Source organism: Piliocolobus tephrosceles, chromosome 1 (genome assembly GCF_002776525.5).
Source record: "Piliocolobus tephrosceles isolate RC106 chromosome 1, ASM277652v3, whole genome shotgun sequence".
NCBI classification, from domain to species: domain Eukaryota; kingdom Metazoa; phylum Chordata; class Mammalia; order Primates; family Cercopithecidae; genus Piliocolobus; species Piliocolobus tephrosceles.
The window spans coordinates 47,446,923-47,461,631 of record NC_045434.1 but is presented as its reverse complement, the minus strand read 5'-3'; positions in this window follow the sequence as shown (position 1 = coordinate 47,461,631).

Genomic DNA, 14,709 nt, shown 5'->3' with positions numbered 1-14,709 from the left:
TTAAAGTCTCTTTCTTAGAATAAGCTGAATTTTATTAAGGAGAAAAACTGATCATGAACAATCGTAATCTTTAAAGTAAATAAGAATCATAGATATAGTTGAGCAAAACATATTAAGATAGTATTTTCAAAATGAGGAAAGAGTCATACTCCACAGTTCTAGAATTTTAACCAAGTATCAAATGCTACAATCACATACAATCACATTTAACTCCCAGATGAAGGGGTCACACACAATCACATTTTTTTTTTTTTCTTTTGTGTCTACCACAAGGCTGACATTGTTGGGGTAAAGGGAATGTCAGTGCATGAAACATAAATTTAATTAGAGCTTTATTCTAGGGATGATGTTGACAGAATTACAGAGCTAACACTTGTTTAAGAGATATGCCTTCTATGAAATTGCTTTAGGTTTTAGACTGACTTCCCTTATAATAGAGTAAAAGATTCATTTTAAGTTCTTTTTGAAGATACTTTAGATTAAACATTTTTTCTCTCTTTTCTTTTTTCTTCTTCCTTTCCTCTCTTTTCATGTGGAATTTGGCATAGAGTTAACATATTGTTTGTATAAACAAGTTTAAGTATATGCTATTTTGTTTATACATTTTAGTCATATTTCTCCTCATTTTGGATTTATTTAACAGAAGTATCTAATTGGCCCATCTTTCCTTGCTTATAATATTTTCACATTTAAATATCACTTAACTTCTCTGCTTGGCTTTTTTTTTTTTCTGAAAATTTGGAGAATTTTGATAATATAATTGTAATTGAGCTGTGATGTGTTTACACATATAAAACAGCATTACGTGAATTATACTGTTATCATGCTTGAAAGGTCTTTGAAAAGATTTCTGAAAGAAACTGTTAAAAAGAACTCTTAATATTTGCTGGAAGAATGGTGAGACTCTGCCAAACTTCTGTAAAGTCAAACTTACCACTCACAAAAGGTAAATTTATAGCACTTAAAGTCGGTAAGGCATTTTTAAACTTAAATACATCACTACAGTATCTTGACATTGAATATCATAGTCGACTACTTAAAAATACCCTGCACAATTTAAAGCGGATGTGTCACCTCAGCACTTTATATTGATTGAACAAAATTTCACTAACTGGAAGTTGAAGAATTTCATCAGGCACATACTGCCCCTACCATGCAAGTTCAATAGACTCACCTGGTCCTATAATGATAATAGAGTGGCATTCTACCACCTCCTTTGTGATGAGAATAATAAAAAGAGTGTGCTACTCAGCTTTTAAAGTCTCTTTCTTAGAATAAGCTGAATTTTATTAAGGAGAAAAATTGATCATGAACAATCGTAATCTTTAAAGTAAATAAGAATCATAGATATAGTTGAGCAAAACATATTAAGATAGTATTTTAAAATGAGGAAAGAGTCATACTCTACAGTTCTAGAATTTTAACCAAGTATCAAATGCTACAATCACATACAATCACATTTAACTCCCAGATGAAGGGGTCACACACAATCACATTTAACCCCCAGATGAGGTCATTATGTACCTTGTAAAACAAGCTAAGCAATTTTTTTAAAAAACTAAAACCTAAAACGTTGTATTTTAAACTTTTTTTTTTTTCCTAGTGACAGAGTCTCCTTCCGCTGCCTAAGCTGGAGTGCGGTGATGTGATCACAGCTCACTGCAACTTCAACTTCCGGAAGTGAAGTGATCTTCCTGCCTTAGCCTCCTGATCAGCTGTGATTAAAGGCATGCTCCACCATGCTCAGCTTAAATTGTAATTTTCAATGAGCATTACTTTCATGTTTCTAATGCAATGACTCTATTACTATGTATAATACTGAAGCATGGTAAAGACTGTGAAAATAAATAAAACATAGATAAATAATAATTGTTTTTCATTTAATTCCCTGTGTACTGGCAAGAAAAAAGAGAAAAAAACTATCCCAGAAATATCTATGAATTTATTTTTAAATTTGAGTGACCTCCGGCCTTCTAATTGGAATAATTCTTGAGTTGCTTAGCTTATTTTATTCTGTGAATATTTGGATGACTTGATTAAATATAATACTATATTTTATTTGGACCTTATTTAGGCAATGCTTGTGCCTCCATTTTTCTATCAGTTGCTACTATTCTAATAAAGTCTCCATCCTCCCTCACCTTCACTACCATTATATTCTTTTAACTAAACTCCCTTTCTAATCTTTCCACCTCGGTCCACTCTCTGATGAGTAGCTTGAGTATTGTTTTAAATTATTTTATGTGAATTGGATCACCCCTTTCTGAAAAACTTTTAAAAACTTCCACTATGCTTACAAATTGGGGTTTCTACTTTTAACATAAATAATCCTTAACATTTCTCTAACCTCACTGAAGCTTTTCTTGCTGTATTTTACATTTGCTGCACTTGATCTGTTCTTCTGAGGTTCTCAAACACACCATGTTCTTGTCTGCCTCAGGAGCTTTATACATGCACTTTCTTGAAGCCTCATATAGGTAGCTTCTCAGCCTTCTGTTTCCAGACCTTAGATTAATCATCTATCAAGTGATGCCTTCTGAAGATGTTAAATTTAAAGTATTTTCTTGTATTATTCTTCATATTACTCATTTTTTCCTTCAATTTATACAACTAGCAATTAATTTTAATTTTTAGTACATTTATAATTTGTATTTCTGTACCCATTCTGACCATAAACTCACTGATGACAAGAAGCATGACTATTCTACCTACTTTTTGTCCCCAATCAGCCAGCATCATGGATTATGTGTAGTAAATGTTCAACAATTACTTATTGAATCAATACATGGTCACTAAATGAATACAATGACATCAGACTACAAGTAAGACAAAGGTAATACATTTTCACACACAAGCACACACTCTCCAACTCTGGTGGTGTTATATGATTTTAATTGTTCCCATTCAAAGATGATATATTTTATAATCATTGTAATTTGTGTTGAAAGCCTTCTTCCTTGTTAATAGGCCTTCCCATATTATCGAAATAAGAAGTTCATTTTAGCTCTTTTTCTTTGTATATGTCTGTTAACTATCCTTTAAGTTGAGGTGAGAATCTCAACTCTCACACCTCTCTCTAACTCATTCTGAATTAATGTTCTTATTTTCATATTTTTTCACGTGTAACCAAGTCCTTCTGTTAGTTTTCCTAACTTTGAATTTTATAGTTTGCCACATACGAAAATTATAATTCTGGCTTTTGATGTAACAATGTCCTAGGTCTGTATTAATACCCAAGATCAAATCCATGTCCTACAACTTACTCACTAAAAGAAAGTAGGCAAGTTCTTATGTAAGAACTTGAATCCTAGAGTCCTCATGTAAAAGCAAAATAAAACATATTCTATAGTACTGGAGTAAAGAATAAAATGAGATATCTTATTAAACTACTCTTTAAAGTGTCTGAGAAATAGCACCTTCCCAATAAGTAATAACTGGTCAGCTGGGTCTTTCTCTCTCTCAATCTACTCTCTGGTATTCTCCTTCCCCATGTGGCCTGTCCAAATCGTCTTTCCACATGATCCCTCCTGAACGACAGCTAGACCTATATGGCATCTAAAGACTCACTACAGCACAAAAGTGGAAACTGCCAGGCTTTCTTAAGACTCAGGCTCGGATCTTGTATGGTATCACTTCCACCACATTCTACTGGATAAAATGAATAATAGGGCAAGGACAGATTCAAAATAGGAACAGAGCCTTACAAAACATGAATTGAAAGTCATGGGCAATTTTACGCTAGCTATTACAAGTCATAATGTTCAATTCAAAGCATAGGCTTTGATCTTGCCCTGGCTTTGCCGTGTGTACTACAGCAAGTTGCTCTACCCTCTTTGCCTCTTGATTTCTTTATTTTTAAAAAGGTAATGATAATGGAATACAATTGTAAAGTTTGTTATGAGAATCACAGTTGTAAACCACTTAGGTGTTTTGTCTGGCACATAGCTTAATATAAAGTAAGTGTTAGTTACGCAGATTGCTGTTGTTACTTGCCAGTGAGAGGTTCATATTTGGCTAAGTTACTTAGCCTCTCTTAGCATCAGTTTTCTTTATATATTTTTAATGATGGTTATAATTTCCCTTTAATAGTGCTGTTGTGAAACTTCAATGAAATGTTTTCTGGTTGCCTGGCACAGAATAGTTAGACTGTCAATAAATCTCATAGTTCCCTCCCCAGGAATATAAGTCCTGATAAGTTTGCAAAACATAAAATAATAATAATAATAATAATAATAATAATAATAATAATAATTTCAAAGTGGAACAAGCACTATATTCTCAATAAACATCACTTAACATTAACATGTTAAAATATTTTTGAAATAAAATAAATGTTTCATTGGCATAAAAGGTAATAGAATACTTAAATTATTATTTATAAATCAATGGATTTTCCATTTTAAAATTCAAAAATGCCTTGTGGAAATTATGACTATTATTATAAATTATCCATAAATTATTGGGAAATTATGAATTTACACTGTTAATAATTGTGCCTTAAATACTGTTACTAAAACTATAATATAAAATATAATGATTTTTTGTAATGGTACCAATTTCATAACTTTATCATTTGGATTAAAAACAAAGTATGCATAAGCCTACACTAAGTAAATTCTTAATGGAACTTAAAATATTCTTTCAGTATGTACTAAATATTCAGTATAGAACCAAGGAAAGTAAACAAAGTTACTTTGAGTACTTCTGCCTTAAAAGTTATCATTAAAAAATGGCTGGATAGATCAGTAGGGGGACTAGAGTTAACATTAATCTATTGTACATTTCAAAATAGTTAGAAGATAATTTAAGTTTTCCTGGCATTTGGAAAAGGTAAACATTGAAGTTGAAGGATATCCCAATAACTCTGATTCCATCGTTACGTATTATAAGAATGTATCATCTAGTCACATGTACCCCCCAAGTATGTATATTTATTATCAATAGAAACTTATAAAAATGAATAAATTAAAACAACTTTAAAATACAGCAATTGATGCACTTTTCAAAGATTTTCTTCAACATGAGATACTCAGTAAATATCACATGTGTTCCTTAAATCTATAAGGTACAGATTGACAGAGGTTTTTGTATCTCAGAAAAAGACATACACAAACTCTGACACTATATTGAAAACAACATTGCCTGTGAAATCTGATGTATATTTGCAATGGAAATAACATTGTGATATTGGCAATGTTGTGAAACAAGAACATATCATACCTGTTATCTAGCAAAGCCTCTCTACTGATCGAGAACAAGTATCTTACGTTCTCTCAATACTTTTTGTCAATTTGTCCTAAATCCTAATCTAGATTACAGAGAGACTTTGTGGCACAGAAATTAAATCTGAAAATGTCTGAGTATATTTAAAAAAAAATCCCATACATAAATGAGGCAAAACTTTCTTAGTGCATTTTTCTTTGATATTTCCCCCAGTTTGCTTACACTGGCTCCTTATGGATATATTCCATTCAATGAGCACTTCATTTCTCTACAATGTGCATTTATCTTACATCTTTAATCTTTCCCAGAGCTGAAATTAATAGTGTGTACCATTCTCTAGTGTCAAAATCGCATTCCACATAAAATGGTTAAAAGTAGACATCCTAAAATAGAGAAGTAACACAGCAATGAGCTTTGAACATGGAAAATTGTATTTCCTAGTAACATTTGGTAAATGTTTCCCAACTGAAAACAACCAAAACATTTTTTTTCTTAACAATTTGCTTGGAAAATATAGCTCATAAATTAATTTGGCAATACTTTTCAATCCTCTACTATAACACTCTCTAAGAGACAAATAATATAAGCAACAAATATGAATCACATATGGAACTGTATATGTTTTAGTAGCCACTTTAAAGATACATTTTTTAAAACAAGTAAAATTAATCTTAATTGTATGTTTTTGTTTAACGTAAAATATTACCATTTTAATATGCACTCAATACAAAAATTATTACTGAGCTATTTTATATTTTTTTATAAAGTCTTTGAAATTGTTTATACATTTTATACTTACATCTTACCCTTGATTAGCCAAATTTCACTTCAAGTGGTCAATATGCTTTCTTGAACAAAAGCAGCCACGGCTGGAGCAGAGTTAATGAGAAATAAATAGGTAGAGAAGGAAATAAACATGACAGGCAGGGGCTAGATCATGTAGAGTTCCATGGATCACATAGGGTGTTTGGATTTTATTCTGAGCATGATAAGAAAAAATTACAGGTAAAGAAGAGAGGACTGATATGATTACTTGATTACTCTGACTGCCATGTGCATGTTTGACTGGAATAGAAGATTGTAAATGTGATGACAAGGAAAGCAATGAGTTAATGCTATCTATAACACAAAAGAGTCATCAGTGTGGCTTCAAAATGATATGGCATCTTAAGATTCAAACTACAGTTTGTAAATTAGGATTCCCAGTTTGGTTGTTTACAAGTAAAAATATAGTTTCATGTATCTTTACAAGTATTACTATATTAGGGCTCTCTAAAGGAACAGAACTAATAGGATATATGTGTAATATGAAAGAGAGTTTATTAAGGAGAATTGACTCAAAGAATCACAAGGTAAAGTCCTTCGATAGGCCATCTGCAAGTTGAGGAGCAAGGAAGCCAGTGGTGATTCAAACCTCAAAAGTAGAGAAGCCTACAGTGCAGCCTTCTGTATGCGGCCAAGGCCTAAGAGCTCCTGGTAAACCACTGCTGTAAGTCCAAGAATCCAAAAACTGAAGAACTAGGAGTCTGTTGTTCGAGGGCAGGAAGCATCCAGCATCGGGGAAAGATGAAAGCTAGAAGACCCAGCAAGTCTTCTCTTCCATCTTCTCCTGTCTGCTTTATTCTAGCCACCCTCATAGCTGATTAGATGGTGCCCACCCTGACTGAGAATGGTTCTGTCTCTCCCAGCCCACTGACTCAAATGTTAATCTCCTTAACAGCACCCTTACAAACACGCCCACGAACAATACTTTGCATCCTTTGATCCAATCAAGTTGACACTCAGTATTAACTATCAATATTACATATTCTTCTATTTCAAAAATGTAATAACACTTCTTATAAAAATTAAATTTTCTTTCATTCTCGTATAGTGGCTTTGGAAAATTCATATGCAAAGTCAAATTATAACATTTTATAGACAACTTCTATGAAATATATAGATAGATGTTACTAACATAAAATTGTAGTCATATTTATCTTATGAAAAGTACTTATTACAATTTTTAATATTTTTCCAAACCTATATACATGGTGTACATAGCAGTGTTAAATTATATTAATGCAACTTATAACATCAACATGTATGTTTAATTTGTTTCTAATTCTGTAACTCTGTAAACTGGGCAAAAATCTAAATCCTTTTTCTTATTTTCCCACACAAACATTATTCAAATGCTTGCTTCTTTCTGTAAATAATTTTAAATAAACTGACCCACAAAACAAGAATTTGAATCCTAGTTTTAACACATAATAGTTATCCATCTTATAATAAACATCTAATGAAAACATGCAGTATATGAGATAAATAATTTTTTTGAAGACTTGGAACATACTATTTTTATGATAACTATATATCATTAAATATATAGAATAATTATATATAATTATTATAATTAATATATAGTTAAATAATGTATAACTAATTAACAAGTGATATGGATAATTAAAAAAATATAAACTACTGATATAATGTAAAATAAAAAATGATTGTTGAATGATATGGAGAGAAACATCTTAGAGTCAACAATTTACCTTAAACATTCTGGTATATAAAAACTGAAAATGAAGTGCTGTGATGGTTAAATTTTGTGTCAGCCTGATTGGTTAAAGAACAGGATGCTTACATATTTGATCAAACATGATTTCTGGGTGTGTCTGTGAGGGTATTTCTGATAAGGTTGGCATTTGAATCAGTAGACTGAGTATAGTAGATTGTCCTTCCAAAGTGGGTGGACACATCTAATCTGAATAGATCAAAAAGACAAAAGAAGGGATAATGTGTTGTCTCTGCCTGTTTGAGCTTAGTCATTGATATTCTTCCACCCTTGGATTAGGACTCACACCACCCTCAGCACTTGTAGTAATTAGGACTTTATACTCAGACTGGAACTGTACCATCAGCTTCCCTGAGTGTTTAGCCTGCAGACAACAGATTGTGGTACTTCTCAGTCTCTATAAATACATTATCAAATTCATTATAATGAATCTCTTTGTAGATAAATAGACAGACATACACATATGTGCTTGTATGTCTATATACACACATATACACATATACATATATATGTACATAAACAAATACATACACACAGAGGTAGAGAATAAGATTTATAAGATATATAGATCCTGTTGGCTTTGTTTCTGTTAAGAACCCTAACCAGTATAGCTTTCTAAAAATTTTCTTCAGAAAAAAGAACCACTTGAAGAGTAATAGAATTATAAAATTACAATCTTATTGTGTGTCAATAATTCAAACATGTGTATATATAATTTTGTAACATGTAGGCCTATATTTTTTCCAAATACACAAATATACACAAATCTATATTTCCACAAATTCTTCTCCAGAAGAGTTACCAAATATTCCAGTAGAAACTCTTCTTGATTCAATAAAGTAACAAGCAATAAACTTTTCTGGGCATAGTTCCAAATAAGTATGATAATGCTGATTTGAAAGATGAAGTCCTCTTATGGAAAGACAGCTATATACTCACATATTTCCAAATGCCTCATGGAAAGGGGAAAATACCCTAAACATATCTCTTACTGTACTCATTAAATACTGTGAAACTATTAGGGTAAATCATCATTCACACTGCACCTCACTTGGCTTTGTTTATAGAATCTATTTAGAAGCTCTTGGAGAAAACATTTGCCAAATTTTTAATCACTTATCAAATTCCTACCAAGTAGAGTGCTTTCAAATGCTAACAATCTATAAACATAGTTATAAAAAACAAACAAAATGATATAGAATCAAACTGACAACTGGATAAGCACTTCAGCTGCATTTGTTGGAATTATTCCCACTCTCAAATGCTTTCAACTGGGAAAAAATAAAATAAAATAAAAATTAAAAAAAAGCACTCTTCCCTTTTATTTGAGCTACTGAGCTAGAAAGGCCAGTCATCTTAATATCTTATAATATCTTAAAGACTGAAGAATGAATGATGACTGATAGAAATTTGACAGAAAATAATGCTTCTAACTTAACATGTTTAGGAACCAATTGCCAGAGTAACCAACAACATTAGAATGAACACAAAAAATCGGAACTGTGACAAGTGTAATTGGAAAAATTGTGTGTGCAAAAACTCACTAAAAAGTGTTTAATTATATTAGTCTACATTTATAGATCCGTTTTCATAACTTTAGTCATATAAGTATCACATAAGTGCATTGAAATAAAAACAAAACAAGCAAGGAACAATAATTTACACTTATGCATGAGCTTGGAAATAACAAGGAAATATGTGTAGTGGGATTATATGTTTTTCTATTTTGATTTTTTGATGATAATATATTTTGATCTATTTTGATGATTATGTGGTTATCACGTTTCACTCATAACCTGATGCTTATGAAGAATTTCACCCTATTGATTTTCACTATATTCTACTGTATTCAGGATCATTTAATCATCATAATTTTGAGTAAACATAGAAATGAAAATGTTATCACGGTGTTTTGTAGAGAATAGATAAACTGTCATGAAAGGAGAATTTCATGACAATTCTCTTTGGAAAATGAGAGAGTTCTAGATATGAATGATGTCCCTAAAAATGTATAGTCTTTTATCAAAATAGAAACATGCTTCAGAGAGCAGTTGTTCCAATTTTGATCTATATTATTTATTTGATCTATATTATTTATTATATTATGATCTAATAAAGACTAAACATATAATCAAATATAGTAAAAGTACATATAGAAATAAACATTTAAATTATATTTCCTGTAGTTTCAGAAATCTCCCAGAATGTAGGGAACATTATAGATATATTTACATACATTTAATGCAATTCCCAGAAACTACGATATATTTGTATATGTGAAAGAGCAAATATGAAATGCACCAAATATATTTTGATGGAATGTCAACTATAATCAACTTAGCTATAGTCTAGGGAGGCATTAATAAATTCAGAATTCGGAACACCAAAATCAGACTGTATTTTTAATTTTGTGTTTTAACCCCATTCCAGTTATGCCCTCTAACAGCTGAAAAATATTACAGGTTTAGGCTAGAACCCAAAGGAGCCAATTCTTAATCATAGGTTTGGTGCTCAAAATAAGCAGAAAAAAATTTTCTTTTTCATTGAGATCACATTTAGAACAAATCTGAGACTCCTTTGAATAAGTATCCAAGCATGCCTGTCTCTTTTGTCTCTAACACCTATATTTCCCGTCTCCCTATTTTAGATTCTTGAATTCCCCCGTTCCTCACTTTTTGATGTTTAAATTGGTAGAGTTCAGTTTCATGCTGCTGTCTTCAAAACATATGTCATAAAGTCCCTGAGTAAGTCTGAACAAAATTAACAGTTAAAAAAAATAAACGTTTAAATATTATAACCATTATTTCTAAGATAATTACACATATTTTCTGATAAAAATCTAAAATTATATGTAGCATGTTATCTAATGATGAATATATCTAAAGATAAACACAATAGTCATACTATCTGCAACAAATAAGAGTGGCTAAATATGTAGAGGAAGAAACTGATGTAATCCTAGAGATGTAGGAAATAGTCCTTAATATAACTTTTCTGATGAACATTAAATCTATATATTCTGTTTGCATATATAATTTCAAAATTTTTCAATTTAAAAGCTTTTATTTTTATATATTTTAAACTCATCAAATATTTTATAGACATTATGATTTAGAATGAAGTGTTAGAAAAAAAATATTGACACAACATGGCACAGTATTTCCTTATACTGTCCAAATATAGAGTATCTAAATAGATACATTTCCACTGGTCTTAAATTTCCTACCAGCTGCTTCAACTTTAAGAATTTAAAACTGATTAAAGGGAGGAGCACAATATTTCTTGAAATGTGCTGAGAATAAGAATTGGCACTGGCAGCAGCAAAGTGTCGATATCACCATAGGAAGTGTTTCACCTGCAATCACAAAACGTGAGCCTGTGGCATGTTAGGTATGGCTTAGATATTTGAGTTTTCCAGGATGAACAGACGGATTTTTTTTTTTTAATGTGGCAGAAGGTTAATGCACACATTCCTAATTTGGAGAAAATATTAAGATTATGGTTGTAAAAAGCTTTATACCATGTTTTTCTTTATTTTGTCATCTCGATTCAGATTTTAAAATAAAACACTTAAATTTTTCCAAAGAATCTGCTAACTATATAAAATGTTGTCTCAGATCTAGACATTACTATTCACAGGAACAATCTCCCTTACTAAATCCACAGATTGCTCTTCTGTCTAGTGAATATCCACGCTGCTAGCATGCAATATGAACCTTTCTAACTCTGCTTGACTATTGCTCTGCTGAACGATCAAGTCTTAGAATGTTAGTAAAGAGGAGCAATTTGTCCATATCTAGATCACTTAAGCTATACTCAAAGGAAAACTCGTTTTCAAATATCTATCATGGAGTTTAGAAGCAAATGTAAGAAAAAAATAGCCATATTGAAAACCTAGCCAGAATTGTTAGGTGACATTAGAAATTAGATTAAACTGACATAAAAATAAGGATTATTAAGCCTCTATAGGCTCTGGGGATTCTCAAGTGTTCTTGTTTTCCAACTGGATGGTACAATTAGCTTCTGGATGAATAATACATAATTATACGTTGCAACCAACCCTGGCACTTACTGTCCTATCCCCAGAATTGACACGCCATTAGTAGCTTTGAGAATTACTAGAAAACAACTTATCTATGGATTTATGTAAGCAGTTTGGCAACAGCCTTGCATGAAAATTCAGCGAAAATAAAATGGGTGTATCAAATGTAATGTACATGCCAAACAGAGTATCCTTTAAGTAATGACATTCATCATTTTTTTCCAAAGGTGGGTTAATAATTTAGATGGGCTTAGTGAACTTTGTCTAATTTTTACTAGTGAAGGTTATTTTCAGCTAATTTTATATAAACTTAAACTACTGTTTCTGTTAGTGGTTGCAAAAGTTACGAAGTTAATCTATATTGAATGAATATTAATGAACTCTAAATCAAGGTTTTAGAATGATAAGATCTAGAATACTAGATGGGAATTTTCCTATGAAATAAATCACTTATTAGGAATAAGAAATGTGTACAACTGGCCAGGCACGGTGGCTCATGCCTGTAATCCCAGCACTTTGGAAGGCCGAGGCCGGCGGATCATGAGGTCAAGAGTTTGAGACTATACTGGCCAACATGGCAAAACGGCGTCTCTACTAAAACTACAAAAATTAGCAGGGCGTGGTGGTGCTTGCCTGTAGTCCCAGCTACTAGGGAGACTGAGGCAGGAGATTCAGTTGAACCTGGGAGGTGGAGGTTGCAGTAAGCCGAGATTGTGCCACCACACTCCAGCCTGGCACAGAGCGAGACTCCATCTCAAAAAAAAAAAAAAAAAAAAAAAAAAAAAAAAAAAAAAAAAAAAAAAGAAAAGAAAGAAATGTGTACAACTAAGTTTTAATCAAGTTATCTTATAAACTCACAGAATAATGCAGTTTCAGGTTATTGTTTTGTCAGTTTTTCTAAAACTAATAACACAAATATCTCAAATTTTCCTATTAAAATGGATTATGAGTTTCAGTTTTGAAAATCCTTGCCTTTTCCAGTTTTTTCACTAGGCTATCCAATGCACTTGCTATCATATTTGTTATATGGCTTAAATTTTTTAAAAATTTGGATATTTGTATTATTTTGTATGTGACATCAGTACACTGGGGCATATTTTTGGCAGAGAAATAAGCATTGTAGAATGTTACAAACTGTTTACACATTGTACAGTAAATTATTTATTTATCAAAATCTGGTTTTAATAAATAAGGTATAGACACTTAAAAGATATCAGTATGATGAATGATGGCACATAATCTTAGTATTTTTACTGAAATAAAATGTTAAGCATTAATTGAGAATTTTAAAAAAGAATGTAGGGTAAGCAAATGTTAACAACAAAAAATATTAAACGTAATATAAATAGATACATGTTATACAGCTGCTTGTATAATTCAGCTCAGGTTGCCATAGCAAAATACCATTGTCATGGTGGTGTAAACAACAGGAATTTATTTCTCACATTTACGGTACTGGAAATTCTATACTTGAGATGCCAGCCAAGGGTTGTCTTCCTGGCTTACAGATGGCTGCTTTTCTGTGTGTTTGCTTCTAGAGGCGAGATAGAGAGAAAGAGAGAGAAAGAGAGAGAGAGAGCGCAACTCCCTAGGATCTCTTCTTATAAAGGCATTAATCCTTTAATAACTCTGTCATGCAGGCAGAATAACCTCATCTAAATCTACCTTCCCAGGGCCTCATCACCAAATCACCAAATACCATTATATTGGGGTTGGGGCTTCAACATATGAATTTTGGGGAGACATAATTCAGTTCATAGCAATACCAAAATACATTCCAGGATGTTATTTGAAATATAGTATAAGCTTAAATTATTATAATTATTTTCTAGATTAAAAAAAAAAACTATTTCTAAAGTTCTCTTTATAAATAGTACACCATTAAATTTAGAGCTGAGTTTCAGTTATTGTTAGAAAAAATTGACAGTCCTTTATAATTACATAGTTAATAGAATAACCAATGGTGTCATTTTTATGCATATTTGCCTTTTTTATACTTAAATTGTAATACTACTCACACTTATTTTTTAGAAACTAAAAGGTTTTTAATTACTCTCAATTTTTATTCCTTTTATCATTTGTGAAAGAGAATGCAGAATTCTTAGGGCCAGAAGATGCATTTCTTCAGCTGATTTGGATTTAAACTGAAAGATGCATTTCTTCAGCTGATTTGGATTTAAATGAAGGCATTCTATAATCAGCTGTAATAGTCTAAGCAGAACAAATGGAATTTCTGTTGCTGTGGCAGATTGAAGTTACCAGCAATTAAGAAAAATAACCCAAATACAATTTAACAATCAGCAGCTGAATGGTTGAGAAAAATAAAGAAGAAAAGGTGAAAAGCACTTCTAATAGCACATTGATATAACTATTTGAGCCATACACAAATCCCAGGAATCACCTGAAGTTATAGTAACTCTCAAAATTGTAGGTACTAAAACTGTGGGTTAGAAACTATAGAATAAAATGGAGTTCAGATAAAATATTGACACTCACCCTTTGAAGATAACAATAATCTAACTTTATTTAGTATATACTTTTGCCAGGCGCGGTGGCTCAAGCCTGTAATTCCAGCACTTTGGGAGGCCGAGACAGGCGGATCACGAGGTCAGGAGATCGAGACCATCCTGGCTAATACGGTGAAACCCCGTCTGTACTAAAAATTCCAAAAAATAAACTAGCCAGGCGAGATGGCGGGCGCCTGTAGTCCCAGCTACTCGGGAGGCTGAAGCAGGAGAATGGCGTAAACCCGGGAGGCGGAGCTTGCAGTGAGCTGAGATCCGGCCACTGCACTCCAGCCTGGGAGACAGAGCCAGACTCTGTCTCAAAAAAAAAAAAAAATTTATATATATATATATATATATATATATATATATATATATATATA